This window comes from Carya illinoinensis, chromosome 9 (assembly GCF_018687715.1).
Source record: "Carya illinoinensis cultivar Pawnee chromosome 9, C.illinoinensisPawnee_v1, whole genome shotgun sequence".
NCBI lineage: Eukaryota > Viridiplantae > Streptophyta > Magnoliopsida > Fagales > Juglandaceae > Carya > Carya illinoinensis.
Genome location: NC_056760.1, coordinates 36,466,898 through 36,484,224, shown reverse-complemented (window position 1 = coordinate 36,484,224; position 17,327 = coordinate 36,466,898). Strand labels below are relative to the sequence as shown.

The following is a 17,327-nucleotide window of genomic DNA, read 5'->3' as shown; positions in this document are numbered from 1 at the left end:
TTAAGAAAACTAGTTTAATAAGAATTATGGCATTTCTTAACACCTGAGGTGAAGTAAAGTAATGGAAGTAACATTCCTAACCCTATGGGGAAGGGTTGCTACAAAATTAACATGTAAAAGCAAGAGCCATGGGTGAGTTAAGAGTTTGGCTTACATTGAGCAGAGATTCTTCGCCAACCGAAATGTAGATCTACATGCAACAGAAAAATAATATTAGTCAAATATTCTATAATTAAAACCCAAAAAATATAATAAGCATGTTCCAAGAAATATGAAATATTTGCTAATTAATTTTGTTTAGGTCATAGGTTCAGTAGCTTGCTTTCCTAGAACAGGATGGAAGAGTAGAAGAACCAATCAATGAAGGAGATAGAGCAATAAATAATGGAAAAATAAAACCAAAATATTCTGCTATTTACTTTAACCATAATCTTGTAGATAAATCTTATGTATTTTCCAATTATTAACATACATAACCCTTTGTTTTAAAACCAAATTTAGCAAACACTAAAAACCTCAACAATGTCATGAAAGTGAAACTTTTTGTTGTCACAGCTTCTTCCAGTATGTTTTGGGAACGTCATTTTGCAATAAGCAACTTATAAATTAAAGATGCATGAAAGCATAATATATATGTCCTGAAACTTGTTACCTTTCCTCATATGCAATTCAAAAATTGAGATATGCAATTCAAAAATTAATATATATTTGAAATATTTTACAACTCTTCGTACAATCATATTTTAAATTGTGGATATTTTTATAAAATGATGTTACTTTTATAAATTATTTTATAAAAGTTCCATTCATTTAAAACATGATTATGAAAAAGGTTGTATGAATATCATTTTCTTTTTCATATATTGTATGTACTTCACAATTAGAAAAAAAAAATATTGATTGTATCTACTTCATGTTAATTGGGAGTTTGTACTGTGTAAGGAGATGCGATGTGTGAATTCTTAATATGGGCAGATATACTTCATTTGTTAAAGGAGAACATTTGTGTAAGAGATAATAAGACTTGAAAGATGTGGGATGATATATTACAAAACGAGTATGATGTTTGGAAAATAGAAGATAAAGTGAGAGAGAGATAGCGACAAATCTGAAAAAAGAAAAGCGAAATTATTGTGTTTGTATTGGGTGACAGGGTTGTCTCATTTGTAATAATGTTTTCTTAGTTCAGATAAATTCCATGTAAAAAGCATGTTGTATGGATTAGATGGTCTTTGAATGGAAACAACTTGTGCACATGGTTTGATGAAAACCATGTATGTAAATTGTAAGTAGTTAAATCAACCTGTGTAATGAAAATAGCTTGTGCAATTCAATCGACTTTGTAAACTTTAGGCAAAGTCTTTATGTAGTTATGTTGCTCGATTATGATCATATAATCTATAATTCACGCGAGTTTTCTTTTATGGTTTTTGTTCTCTAGCTATTGAAATTGGGATGTTTAATCATGCACTTCAATTATTGTTGTTTGCGTAAGTTGAGTTGTAGCTTTTTGCTGCTTTTGTTTGTTGGTAGCAGTTGTTCATGTCTTCATGTTGTCTTGGGTTTTAGCTATGTACCTTGTTTGTTGCAGGATTTTATCCTACCTCTGTTGAATGTGTTTTGGTTTTCAATGCCCAAACAGGCCATATGTATTTTTCTCATGGCATCATTCCATTAGGAATCACTTTTGTTAACTACTTTTGTTTTCTTTTTTGGAGTAGTCGTGCAACTTCCATGAAAACACATTAAGATAAGATACGCTCGTTGTTGAACAACTAATATAAACGAGCCTCAACTTTTTGAACTTTTGGGTTATTTTGCAATGTTGGGCTATTCTGCAGCTTTTGGAAAACACATTGAACATAATTACTATCAATCGACACTGCCCCTACTCTTGACTCTTAAGAATCACCACATTCAACTAATATAGATGATCCTCAACAAATGCTTTTAACAATAATTTTTACCACATCTTCATGAAATAAATGCCATCAAAGTATTTATAAATGACTAAAACAAATACAAGAACAGATCCCCATACTTAAAATCATTCCAGTTATACAAATACTGTGGCTATCTAAATACATAACATGAATGAACATTTTGAGATCCAATCAAAATCTTTGCATAAAAGAGTAACATCTTCAGTGAATCCTCTGTAGTTCCAGATCCATAGTTAGAGTTGTAGCCGCCCATTGTAGAGCCATAACCTGCAAATCAAGGGGTTATTTTTCAAAAGATTCAGAAACAACCATAAGAAAGGGGAAGGGAGAGAAACGGGAAAAGTTTTTCCATTAAAGACCAGTAATTACCTCCATAATTGCTATATGCTTTCCCCTCACACCCAAATTATAACTTTGGAATTACCTCCATAATTGCTCCAATCCTGATCATCATAATTGATAGGAGTGCATGGATAGGTAGCTCTCTATATAAAATGAGATCAGTTAACTAGTGATCATGATGAGATAAGTTTTTACATATTAAGATTATTGAGATATATAGGGTCTTTAATTATTTAAAGTTGGTTTTTAATTCTAAGAAACCCTTTACTTATATACTAAAAGCAAATAATTAAATATCAACCGATCGAATTCCTTAATATGGTAAACAAAGCATGAGAAAGAGAGATTACAAAAATAAAAAATAAAAAATAAAAAAAATTATTGATGATCAGAAACAGAGTTTGAATCACCCCTAATTTGTAAAGTCTGATCTAAAAATAATATATATAGCGGGGAAGCATGCATAAGAAAAATTAAAGTTAATATGGAGAGAGAGAGAGATAGAGAGAGAGTTAATTTATGTATTTTTAGCAAAGTTTTGCTCCAACAATCCTAATCATAAAGGATGTCATGTACTAGGCAGTGGTGGTTCTCCTAGTAATTAGTATACTCAACAATTCAACTAAACTCAATTGACTAAGAAAAAGACACAATTCATGCTATCTCCTAGATTGTTTCCATCTACTGTAATTTATATACTATCAATGTACTATGCTTTTTTGGGGCTGTACCATTCCTTTTCTGGAATCTAATTTCATTCCAAGATACTAGATGTTGCTTAAACAGATGCATTTCTTCAGGTGATATAGAATTTACCCAACTGCCAAGAAAAAAGAAAAAAGCAACGACGATCCAACTCATCCGACTATTTTAAATACAGAGTACATATCGAGTCTGTAGAGATTACTCAACCTTTCATGGCCATTTTGGTTCGTGGGTCATAGAACAAGCTCAAAAATAAGTTTGAAGTCATGAAGTTATGTAAAACATATAAATAAAATTCGTATATTTAACTATGATTTTATTTGTGGAGTTAATTTGAAGGGGAAATTGTAATCTTATTATTGCTGGAGTTTCACTTAATTAGCTTTGTTGGCTTGTACTGAAACCCAAACATACAAATTCTATCAATTTAACCAATCTGTGAACATGCATGGATGACAAATCTGCATCCTAAAATGGGACCTTCACCTTCCTTTGTCCAGATCGAAGTAGATTTTGACATTTCATCTTAAAAGAACTCAATTAATTGTCACCCAAACACTCAAGTCAACAAAATACTTATCCACTTGGGTTCATCTAGGAAGGAATGCAATTACATGGTTTACTAGCATGGAAGTAGATGCTGATCATGTTTTAGATCTTGCTGTTGTCACCATGTGTCTATATCTATATCTGTACAACAAATTTCCTTTCCTTTCCCCCTTCTTATTTTTAAGCCATGAGAAGAGACTAAGATCAACCAATCCAAAGTAGTGTATAGGGCTGAGCACCGATCCAACCAGAGTCAGATTTGGCCTCCTCCGACTCCGACTTTGTCGGAGGCCAAATCCGACCTCCAACTCCGACTCTGCTTGCACCCCACTCTACTCCGACTCCGACTCCGACTTGTCGGAGCGGTGTCGGAGTTGGACTTTTTTTTAGACTTTTTTCCTTAACCCAATTAACATTTCAATTTTACAATTTGTAACTCTAATCGGATTTGGACTTCTATATTAATTTTTTTTTTAAATATAATTTGAAATTTCTAATTTATGTAACCAAAATTATCACATTAGAAAATAAAACTAAATTCAAAATCCATCACTATAAAAAATAAAACTAAATTCAAATGTGCAACCAAAATTAAAAACTAAATTAAAACTAAATACACACATTAAAATTACATAACCAAAATTACAACCTAAAATTAAAAATACATAACCAAAATTAAAACCTAAAATTAAAAATACATAACCAAAATTAAAATCGAAAATTAAAAATACATAACCAAAGGTCCAAAATTACAACCTAAAATTAAAAATACATAACCAAAATTACCACCTAAAATCATTCATTCAAAATTACAAGTTAAAAAAACACAACCAAATCTAGCATCCCCATGCTATTGTCATTTCAACAACAACAACAAACAAAATAACATAGAGCCAAAAATACCAATCATCTAACCCATCCAGATTCCATCATCTATCCTCCCAAATTATCCAATCAACTCATGTCTCATCATCCATCAACAAGTTCTAATTCCAACATCAATAAGTTACAATTTACAACTTGCAATAATAGAACCAATACAAATTACAAAAAATGTCATTTTTCAACTTGTGCCTATAAAAAAAAGAACAAAATTAGTAAGGAAATAAGATACCATATAAATTAATAAAAATAAAGAAAGTAAAATTGAAATAAGATACCAGAAACAAGATTGTCAATCCTCTTCACAAAGTATGCTGGCCATAGAATTGGCTAATTCTGCATTAAGATGTTAAAATATAAGAAATTAGTATTACAAAATGTTAAAATCAACTCATATAACAACTTAAAAAAATCTCTAAATACATTACCTGAGTCTAGCTTATAGCTCTCTGCATCATCAATGGCTTCCGAATAATTTTGACTCAAGTATATTGGAGTAGACTTCAACCAATTTTGCGAGCACACAAGAGCTTCTACAGTTCTAGGAGCCAAAGAACTCCTAAACAGATCCAGGACACGGCCTCATGTGCTAAATGCTGACTCAGATGCAACGGTGGTGATAGGAATGGTCAAGATATCTCTTGCCATTAGAGGAAGAATCGGATACTTGGTGGAGTTGACTTTCCACCAAATTAAAATGTCGAAACTCCCCGTAGGAATCTCAATGTTCTTCAACAAATACCGCTCTAACTCCGACTTACAATCCATCAAAGATGTTGTATGCTCTTTATGGAACTCTATCAAAAAATCCAAGGGATTATAATCTGTAACAGTACTACTCCGCTTATGCAACTTCCAATTATTATCAATAAAGTGAGCGGTCACACACATATAATTAATATTTTGGATAGAAGTCCAAGTGTCGGTGGTCAAGCACACTCTAAGTTTGCTGGTCAAAAACATTTTCTTCAAACTATCCTTCTCTCTCAAGAATACCCTCATGCAGTCACGCATTACGGTAAATCGAGAAGAAATAGGAAACCTTGGATCAAGGGCTTTAACAAATTCCCGAAACCCTTCTCCCTCAACACATCTAAATGGTAGCTCATCCACTATCACCATCCTAGCAAGGGCAGCTTGGATTTTTTTCTCATTATATTTGGCCATCCCTAAGGTCTTCTCCCCTTCCCTTCCTTCGCTTCTTGCTTCCGGGACCAAGAATGTTTGACTCTTGTCCAATTTACTCTTACGGTTTTTGGGGCAAAGTTGGATGTGTTTTCAAGGCCAAAGTGCCTTGCCTTTTGGGATGGCATTTCCATTACCTATGACAATGGTTACAAGTAGCTATAGGCTATTCGGGATCACAATCAGGCACTCTTGTGAAGTGGGACCATACCTCAGACTTATTCTTAGGATTTCTACTACCAGGTGGAGGGCGAGGAGTAGAATGAAAGGCACTAGGAGTGCCTACCGAAGAGCCTATTGGTCCGCTAGACTCATCAACTATTGGACTGGGAATATCAATAGGTTGTTCTGGGGCTGGAATGCTAGGACAAGATGCACCTGTGGATGTAGGAGTGTTTGTGCCTTCCATATCCATGATTTAATAACTAGAACTGTAGAACACAACAAATAAGATAAACATAAACAAAATAAATTCATGAACTAATGTAAAGATTACTCAAGTAAATCAACCAAAATATGCCACCAACAAAAATATGCTTTATTTAGTGGACATAGACTATAGTAGCTAGCCGGATTCACCTATGGCTTTAAAATACAAAAATATTCAGAAAAAAATGAACCTTGAAAGCCCTTAATGTCAAATTCTAGAGCTTATATCTGGAGGAGTGTTGGATAAGTAATTATAAGCTGCTAATAAATATTGTGATTTCACTGCGATGTGTGAAAGATAATGATTTACAATTTGAGATTTAAGTTTCTTCTAATGAATATTAGCAATGCCGATGTAATTTGGTTAAAAAGCTTAAGAAATTGAGCTTTAATCCCTTAATATTATTCTATATATTCATGTAATTATTATTGTCATCTAACAAACTAATTATTAATTAATCCTTTATCTTCATTTTTTTAGCCGAAAGGAATCCAAAGCCCGGCAACTACACCTGGAATATTACTCCAACAGGAAACTGCAGAGTCATACGTACTGCATCCTCAACACCTACCGGTCTTTTAAAAATGAGAAATATTATATATAATTATATATTGAACTGCATCCTTAAATTGCTAGTTTGCAAATTCAACAAAAAAGGGAAAAATAAAAAAGAAACAACAAATCTAGTGCATAATATTAGCCGGCCTCACGATAGCAGATAAAAGAGAGAGAGAAATCAAAAATCACCAACCAACAAACAAATCAACAATCAACAACCAAACCCATAGTATTTAAAAGAGAAATCAAAAATAATATCGTGGCACCGTCGGAGTCTCGGAGATACCGGATTTCAAACCCATATCCATGAATCAAACACTAGAGAGAGAGAGAGAGGAGATACCAGAAAAGCCGTCGGAGGCTGGGGCTGCGCCGTTTCGTGGTGGCTGAGGGAGTCGAAGGCTAGGGCTGCCGCTGTGCCGTTTCAACTTTTGTGGGGGCTGAGTTTGCAGTATAAAGTTTTGGAGTATAAACCCTAATCAGAAATCAAATATGCCAGACTTCACTTCAGTAGGGGGGGTGGGAATAAAACCGGTCTTAATACTTCAGTACAGACTGAAGTAAACGGCACCGTTTACCTCCAAAACGGCACCGTTTTACTGAAATTAACTCAGTTTTGGCAACCAAAACAGAGTCCAACGACGTCGTTATAGTATAGTAACTATATAGTAAATTAGTAATGTAAATTAACTATATAAGGTATAGTTATATAAAATATGTAAATATATATGATTAATGTATAAAAAATAAATAGTATAGTAACTATATATTATATAAGCCCTTAATATATATAGTATATATATAATCTATAATTATATATAATATAACTATATATTATATATTAACTTATAGTAAACTAGTAATGTAAATTGTAAAATATAAAATAAGCTATAGTAACTTATATAGTAACTTATAGTAACTTATATAGTACCTTATAGTAAATTAGTAATGTAAATTAACTAAATAAGGTATAGTAACTTATATAGTAACTATATTATTATATAGTTAACTTATAGCAAATTAGTAATGTCAATTAACTATATAAGGTATAGTTATATAAAACAAATAAATATATATGATTAATGCATAAAAAATACATAGTATAGTAACTATATACTATATAAGCCCTTAATATATATAGTATATATATAACTATATATTATATATTGACTTATAGTAAACTAGTAAAGTAAAATATAAAATAAGCTATAGTAACTTATATAGTAACTTATAGTAAATTAGTAATATAAATTAACTATATAAGGTATATATAGTAACTTATATAGTAACTATATTATTATATAGTAACTTATAGTAAATTAGTAATGTAAATTAACTATATAAGGTATAGTAATTTATAGTAACTTATAGTAAATTAGTAAGTAAATTAACTATATAAGGTATGGTAATTTATATAGTAACTATATTAACTTATAGTAACTTATAGTAAATTAGTAATGTAAATTAACTTATAGTAACTATATTAACTTATATTATTCATTATAATGTTTATACATTATTATTTATTAGATGTTAATATATTGATAACACATATTTTTATAAAATATGCATAATATCGGAGTCGGAGTCGGAATCGGAGTAGAAGTCGGAGTCAGAGTCGGATGGGAAGTCGAAGTAGGATGATTAATTGAAGTCGGAGTCAGTGTGTCGGAGTCGGAGTCGGGACACCTCCACCTCTGACTCCTACTTCCAGGGGGAAAAAAACTCCGACTCCGACGAGTCGGGTCGGAGGGGGAGTGGAGCCGGAGCAGAGCCGGAGCCGGATTCAGATTTTCGGATTTCTGCTCAGCCCTAGTAGTGTAAGTACTCTGTAAGCCACCCAACAATACAGGTCATTATATTTCAGCAAGCACACAAATGAAGCATGAAAGTACCAACTTAAAACTAATCACAATTCCAAATGAACTTGCAACCACCATGAAACGAAGGTCTCCAATTCAATTCCATTGTTTGACATAATTTTAAAGCTATTTACAGTGCCTTTAAATTTGTAAAATGGCACGTAGCATCACCTCAGTTTTCACAAAAGGAGAGAACCAGCACAACAGTCATGCCATAAGTTTTCCCCAACCAACCAAATTAAAAGAGAGGGAGAACACTATTCGGTTTGTCAAAATCAAATGAATTCAAAAATGCATATATATCTCTCCTATATAAAGAAAATATACCATAAACTACAGTACTATGCAATTGGTAGAGAGCACTCAGACGAGATAGTTGTTTAGGATTTCTAGCTGCGCTACAGTGGCTAATCTGTAGTTAAACTCTTAAGATATACAAGAATAAACTGTTGGTTTTCTTTTCAGTAAGAAATAACTGTAGTGCCTCCTGAAATGAGTCTCGGGAGGCGCACTTTTAGGGATTCTAAACATGTGAGTGCTCTCTAAGGATAGGACTTCAAGCAGACTTGCCATTGATAATGGCAAATGTCTACTAAGAATTATTCAGTTGCACTTACAGAAAGAAAATAGTTTGTCATGTTCTACACATCGCCAAAAAAGAGTTCATTGAATCTTAAAAGATAAAATCAAAATCCTTTCTCAATGCCACAAGTCTAATTATCAATTTCACGTTCCTGGACAACATTCTCACCTAATGTATCCTACAAACCTTTTGTCACCTGGGGTATATATAAAAATATAAAAACAACTAAAATAAGTCGAACACTAAGTAAGAACCACATCATGCACTAAAGGTTTTAAAATTGTACAAACTTACACCTCCAGGTACTCATAATATCCATTTCATTTTACTTGTAAAAGTCATCATTCAATCCTTGAAGCATAGCCATTTTCATAAATCCCAAGCCTAGACTATGAACCCTTTTTTTTTATAAGTGCCTAGACCATGAACCTAAAGGCCTAACATCATTTTTAACTAATAAAGTGAGCTCCTATGCTTCATTTTAACCTCCAACCATTACTTACAAGCCTACAACTAAATCCCAACCAACATCACTTCAATATTTAGTACCAATTCGTATCATTCCACTCCAATGTTTTTTTTTTCTTTTTAATAAGTGTCATTCCACTCCAATCTTCCATATACACAGCTTAAATTCATAAAAGATACTAACATACTTGTTCCACATATACATCAATCCAACACAATTACAATTCAAAAGGCTTAATTAGCTTCTTTCACACAAACACACATACCCCATAACAAATTCTCAATCTATACATCACTTCCATATAATTTATCGTAACTGACATATTTATACAAAAATCTGTCCAATGAATACCATAAACACTAATATACACACTATTCATTTATCACTTGAACCCAACCTCAATCCATCAAACAATCCATTCTTCATGCATGGCACACCTAACATAATCAAATCTGTCCAATTCTTGGACTTCATGGTCCTCATGTACGTTCAAATTCATAAACCATTGCATTTAAATAAAATCTTACCAACACTTCAACTAAATAAATATGCGCCCATAAACTAAACCCATTACACAAATTATAATCATATAAACCTCATATTACTTTCAAAATGCATAAAATCTGTCCATCCAACACTTACAAATACTTTACTCAATTTATAAGCCACTTGGCAATGCATACAACACACATACTCAATACAAAGTCCAACTAAACTCCACATAGAACAACCAACACAAACCCATACTTCACAATCTCTATGCTTCACTTAGAACTCAATTTCCATCCCAAGCCCCACAATCATTATATTCAATCAATATGCCAATTAACAATAAATAGAACACGCATATTCAATTCGTCATCCATTTAGACTCAATGTACACAAAGCCAAATAATCACGTACCTTCACAAATCTCAATCGATACTATAATCATGCTTCACAATTTCCCAACCTCCACAATCCCAACCAAGCTTACATCTGTACCATACCCCTTTATCACTTAACTCAACATAAACTAAACCAGCACAATCATATAGCTCCACAATATCCCAACCTTCAGATCACTTTTCTTAGTTCATTAAAACCAACACATTCAATATATAAATCTGCTCATATCGTTTATGTACCAACTCCAAACACAATCATAAAGATTTATAAGCTTCATTTATGGCTCAATACTATTTAATAAAGTGGGCTTATTAATCTAAGAGATAGAGAAATAGGTGTTAGACCAAAAATCTAGGGGCTGAGAATGTCTTGGATGGTTGTTGATGGTGAAGCTGCCAGTAGGCTTGAGACGAAAAACAGCTACTACTATGCAGGATGGAAGGGTTGGCTGGGTCATGGAGGCTCTTTGTGACTGCAATGGCATGGAGGAAATAATCATAAATCTGTGGCTTTGCCTTTGCTGTCTTGTTTGAACACAGAGGAGCCACCCTGTGTGGTGATCAGCACTTTCTGTGCAACTAGAGGTGCTGCGAGAAGAGGTGAACGTGATGAAGAGGGAGAAGTCGAAGCAAGAGAGAGTGACAGAGAGAAAAAGAGGCGGAGGAGAGGACTTACTGATGGCTCACGAAGGTTGAATGATGGTGGCCTGTTTGGTTGCTAGTGGCGGCAAGGGCTGTCAGGGATAGAAATCGGGAAGAGAAGGAGATAGGCAACTTGGAAGGAGTGAGGAGCCAAGGGAGAGGAGGGAGTTGGTCGGCAACGTGCAGCGGTGCTGTTCACGATGGCTCGTGGTGGTTGGTGGCTGGTGGCTGGGTGCAGGCAAGGGCGAGAGAGGTAGAGATAGGGGAGGGAGAGGGACGACATGGGTTACGGGAGAGAGAAGAGAGGAAAAGAGGGAGGGGAATTAGGGTTTTTTGGAAAATTAGATCCTAACCTGTTCTGATTTTTAATTGAGAACTTTTTGTCACGATTTAAGGTTGCTGTAAATAGTTATATAATCGTTGCAAATAGCTAAATATCATCCAATATAATTAGCAGTAAAATAATATCACTGTAAAAGATACCTTGAAATCAATTTTTTCTGTCCAAATTAATTGCAGCGATATAATTTTTGCTGCAAAAAGTTTTTGTGAAAAATTCCTGGTCGTTGCAAATAAAAAAAATTAAAAAATTAAAAAAAAAAGGACCTCAATGAGAAAAATGACTTTTTGCAACCAAAAGTACTTCCACCACAAAAAGTAGTTTTTAGCCTCAATTTTTTGTTCGCCAAAAGTAAAGGAACGGAAATGTTGAAACTTGAGTTTTTGTGGCAAAATTAGAATTGCCAAAACTTGATTAGTATTGACAATTATATTACAAGTTAAGAAAATTATAAAAAATGGGGGAGTGACGGGGAAGGAGTCAGGCTTTCTCTATAAGAAAATCAAATTGATGAAAGTAATGATTAAAAAATGTTAAATGAATGTATTAGATATGAATTCCATCCGTAGACTATAATTCCCATAAAAGAAAATCAACAATCAAGCATAACACAATACTAAAATAGAACATTATGCATATTTATGGTTTGTAGTACACACATGCAATAGACAGAAACAAGGCAAAAAAAATCAAGGAACTTACCTACTGGTAACTATGGAAGCAGAACCCAGCCAGAACTGATCTCACACATAGATTTGACATTTAAACCTTTATTTTCCTAGGAAAAAGAACTACATGCATACATAGCTTTATGTCATTTTCCTTTCATTTACATACAAACTTAAACTTAGCTTAAAACTTGCATAATGAAAGTACTAACTCTTAGTGCATTCTCTTCCACATGGCCCTACAATTGGTTCTTTATTTAAACTTCCCCCACTTAGACTCGTTATTGTCCAATTAATCTCCTTCAATTATTTGTACCTGCACGCTTCTTCATGACATTCATAATTATACAAACTTACACCTCTAGGTACTCATAATATCCATTTCATTTTACTTTTGCAAGTCATCATTCAATCCTTGAAGCATAGCCATTTTCATAAATACCAAGCCTCGACTATGAACCTTTTTTATTTATTTTTTGATAAGTGCCTAGACTATGAACCTAAAGGCCTAACATCATTTCTAACTAATAAAGTGAGCTCCTATGCTTCATTTTAATCTCTGACCATTACTCACAAGCCTACAACTAAATCCCAACCAACATCACTTCAATATTTAGTACCAATTTGTATCATTCCACTCCAATCTTCCATATACACAACTTAAATTCATAAAAGATACTGACATACTTGTTGCACATATACATCAATCCAACACAATTACAATTCACAAAGACTAATAAGCTTCTTTCACACAAACACACATACTCCATAACAAATTCTCAATCCATACATCGCTTCCATATAATTTATCGTAACCAACATATTTATACAAAAATCTGTCCAATGAATACCACTAACACCAATATACAGACTATTCATTTATCACTAGAGCCCAACCTCAATCCATCAAACAATCCATTCTTCATGCATGGCACACCCAACATAATCAAATTTGTCCAATTCTTGGACTTCATGGTCCTCATGTACGTTCAAATTCATAAACCATTGCATTTAAATAAAATCTTACCAACACTTCAACTAAATAAATATGCGCCCATAAACTAAGACCATTACATAAATTGTAATCATATAAACATCATATTACTTTCAAAATGCATAAAATCTGTCCATCCAACACTTACAAATACTTTACTCAATTTATAAGCCACTTGGCAATACATACAACATACATACTCAATACAAAGTCCAACTAAACTCCACATAGAACAGCCAATGCACTTCACAATCTCTATGCTTCACTTAGAACTCCGTTTCAATCCCAAGCCCCACAATCATTATATTCAATCAATATGCCAATTAACAATAAATAGAACACGCATATTCAATTCGTCATCCATTTAGACTCAATGTACACAAAGCCAAATAATCACGTACCTTCACAATCTCAATCGATACTATAATCATGCTTCACAATTTCCCAACCTCCACAATCCCAACCAAGCTTACATCTGTACCATACCCCTTTATCACTTACACTATACAAAAAAAATTATATAGCTCCACAATATCCCAACCTTCACATCACTTTTCTTAGTTCGTTGAAACCAACACATTCAATATATAAATCTGCTGTTATCGTTTATATATCAACCCCAAACACAATCATAAAGATTTATAAGCTTCATTCATGGCTCAATACAATTTAATAAAGTGTGCTTGTTAATCTAAGAGATAGAGGTCTAGGTGTTATACCAAAAATCTAGGGGCTGAGAATGTCTCGGATGGTTGTTGATGGTGAAGCTGCCCGTAGGCTTGAGATAAAAGCAGTTGCTACCGTGCGGGATGGAGGAGCTGTCTGGGTCATGGAGGCTTTTTGTGACTGCAATGGCATGGAGGAAATAATGATAAATCTATGGCTTTGCCTTTCCTGTCTTGGTTGAACACGGAGGAGCCACCCTGTGTGGTGCTAGGCACTTTCTGTGCAACTAGAGGTGCTGTGAGTAGAGGAGAATGTGAGAGAGAAGGAGAAGTCGAAGAGAGAGAGAGAGTGACAGAGAGAAAAAGACGCTGAGGAGAGGACTTGCCGATGGCTCACGGAGGTTGAATGATGGTGCCCTGTTCGGTTGCTGGGGGCAGCAAGGGCTGTCAGGGGTAGACATCGGGAAGAGAAGGAGATAGGCAATGTCGAGGGAGTGAGGGGCCAAGGGAGTTGGTTGGCCGACAGCATGCAGGGTTCTGTTCACGGTGGCTCATGGTGATTGGCGGCTAGGCGCAGGCGAGGGCAAGAGATGTAGAGATAGGGGAGGGAGCGAGACGACATGTTAGGGGAGAGAGAAGATAGGAAAAGATGGAAGGAGGGGAATTAGCCTCGTTTGTTTTACATGAGATGGAATGAGATTATATTTAATTTTAATAATGATGCTATATTTCACACTCAGATCGTCTTTTTATTTTATTAAATAATATATGACTCATTTATTATTATTAAATAATAAAAAATATGTAATAAATTATTATTCAATAGTGATAAATATACTACATCATACTTAATAGAATAAAAGTGAGATGGTAGTATGGTATATAGATTTTTCTTTTTAATATTATATAATTAATAAAATATTGTTATAATATGTTTGATAATATTATGTTTATTTTGAAATTTAAAAAAGTTAAATTGTTTATTTTATTTTATGTGAAGATTTAAAAAAATTATAATAATGAGATGAGTTGAGATGAAATGAATTAAAATGATTTGTGAAAAAAAATGCCTTAAGCTTTTCGGGAAATTAGAGCATTTTCATGAATCTCATATGGTTTTCTATATTTGCAAAATTTCAAAATCTCTAAATGTTAAGAAATTAACTTAACTTTTTAATAAAATAAGCACTCTATCCGATTCTCTATTTTAAAGTATAGGTTTAGGATGTGAACATTCACTCCCTATATTTGAGAAGTCATTATTCATCCCATAAATTAATTTTTATATATATTTTATAGGAAATAGTTAAAGATGTAGAAATAATAATAAAGAAATAATAGAAAAAAGATTACTTTAATAGAATAGATAAAAAAAAAAAAAGAAATTAGATGTAGGAAGTTTATTAAAGATGAATAAAATTTAAGAGAAATTTGTAAAATACATTTGGAGTGCTTTCATGAAAATACATTTGTCTAAATACACACTTAGCAGGATATTTTCAGTAAAATTACAAAGAGATAAAAGAAATTATGCGCAAAAAAGAAAAGATGATCCAGATAATGCATACCTTGCGATACATATAAGTTCGAGCTGAAAGTGAAACCAAAGAGATGAGAAAACATGTATATGACTACGAAATAGACACAATGGTAAAATAATGATCAGTCCATACATAGTGTTTTAGACATCCCATGTATTGACGGTGAAGGGGATGTCTAAAATATTTGCTAATTAATTTTTTTCAGGTCATAGGTTCAGTAGCTTGCTTCCTAGAACAGGATGGAAGAGTAGAAGAACCAATCAATGAGGGAGACAGAGCAAGGAATAATGGAAAAATAAAAATTGAGGGGAAAGATTAAAACCCAAAATATTGCTTTTCTAACCTTTTTCTCCTCAAGTTTGTTGTATCCCCAAAAAAATCCAGTCCTTCTTGAAGTGAATCAGATGCAGGAAATAAATTAAAAACTCATGTTAGTTACCATAATAAACAAAGTTATCATTCAACACCTGCTGTTTTATAGCTCTTTGACACCATTACCATGATTCAACCATCCATCATTTATGAGCTTGAAAGCTTCATCACGGGATCACAGAAAAGATGCAAAGAAGTGCTGCCAAATAATAATTGGATTAAGACATTGCAACTGATACTGAAATGACAAAGACATTCAAAAACAATTCAGGCAACATTTTAATAGACATCATCTCTATAAAGCCAAACGGAAGAAATGAAAGTACATATCTAGCATTACCTTTCTGCATCCTCTAGTGTACCATCATGACATACAAGGTCACTCTATAGATAGTGTTATGATTCAAATCTGAATATACAATAATTTCAAGGATCCCAACACAGAAATCCAATCAAGTATTTCAATATGACAACATGTATATAGATTCAAATCAGAAACTAAATCATGAATCTCAATATGACAAGATACTGATCAAAGCCGAAACTCAGTTGAGAATTACAAATGACAAGATAATGATGACAAGATAACAAGATGATAAGATAAGCAAATAAATCTCTAAAAGAACAAGAAATATGCACGGAAATAAGAAAGAAGAAGATACAAACAAAGATTACGTGGTTAAGCCCTAATGGCCTACATCCACGGCAGGAACAGCCTCAGAAATCACTTTATTGATGAATCTGAAAAGTCAAAATGCCATTATACAAGATAGAACTACAATCGAGCCAAGAAAAGCCACAAGATTTGGCTTTTCTTTTTCCCTCAACAAACCCTAGTTCTCTCTTTCACTCGGATTCCCCCAAAGCTCTCAGACGGCCACCGTATAGAAATGAAATCCCTTAACCCTAACACGATAAGCACATATATATACATATACATGAAGTAAAGATCAATCGGACGGCTCTCCCTCATCCCATCCTTTTAAGTAAGATGGCACCGTTTAAAGCACTGAAAGAGGCTGCCGTTTAGTGTATTGCTGGGATGTCGTTTAAAGCATTGTAGGTCCTCATTACTTCATTGATCATATAAGGGCTGCTGCTTATCACGTGAATTAATTTCTGCATGAAGATGAGTTAGTAACAGATTGAAGATAAAATAGTTGACACATTTATCACAATTCTCCACCTTGACAATATTTTATTCATCATTCCTATTCTACTCTCATCTTGGTTGTTCCTGCTTTGTCCCTTTTCTAAGGGACCCTAACAGTTTTTACATTAATTAAGTTCAGACAGGGTCTGAACTTTGCTAATGGCAAGGACTTAGTCATCATATCTGAGGGATTTTCCTCAGTTGGAATTTTCTCCACTCCAACTTCTTTAGACTCAATTACATCCCTTACAAAATGAAGCCTAACATCTATATGCTTAGATCTTTCATGATATACTTGATTTTTAGCCAAGTATATTGAACTCTGGTTATCACAATATACAATTATATTTCCCTTAAAAATACCTAATTCATGTGATATACTATTCAGCCATCCTTCATTGTGGAAACCATCCTTCATGTTTTTGCAAACCATCCTTCATTGTGGAAAGATCTTACTACTCATCAAAGTAGGGGTGTAAAAGAATGAAAGAGAAATCTTTTCAATTTTATCCTATAGAGTCTATACTTCCCAACAACAAAAATCGTAATGTGTCTTT

At 33.5% G+C, this 17,327-nt stretch overlaps 1 long non-coding RNA gene across 1 annotated transcript; it reads right to left on the bottom strand.

Moving 5' to 3' along the window:
- Nucleotides 1–1,931: 1,931 nt before the first annotated feature.
- Nucleotides 1,932–10,823, bottom strand: LOC122276454. The gene is made up of 3 exons (XR_006228855.1): nucleotides 10,741–10,823; nucleotides 2,313–2,428; nucleotides 1,932–2,210 (listed from the first exon to the last, which is right to left on the bottom strand). It is a non-coding gene; the product is annotated as an uncharacterized LOC122276454 (long non-coding RNA).
- Nucleotides 10,824–17,327: the final 6,504 nt, after the last annotated feature.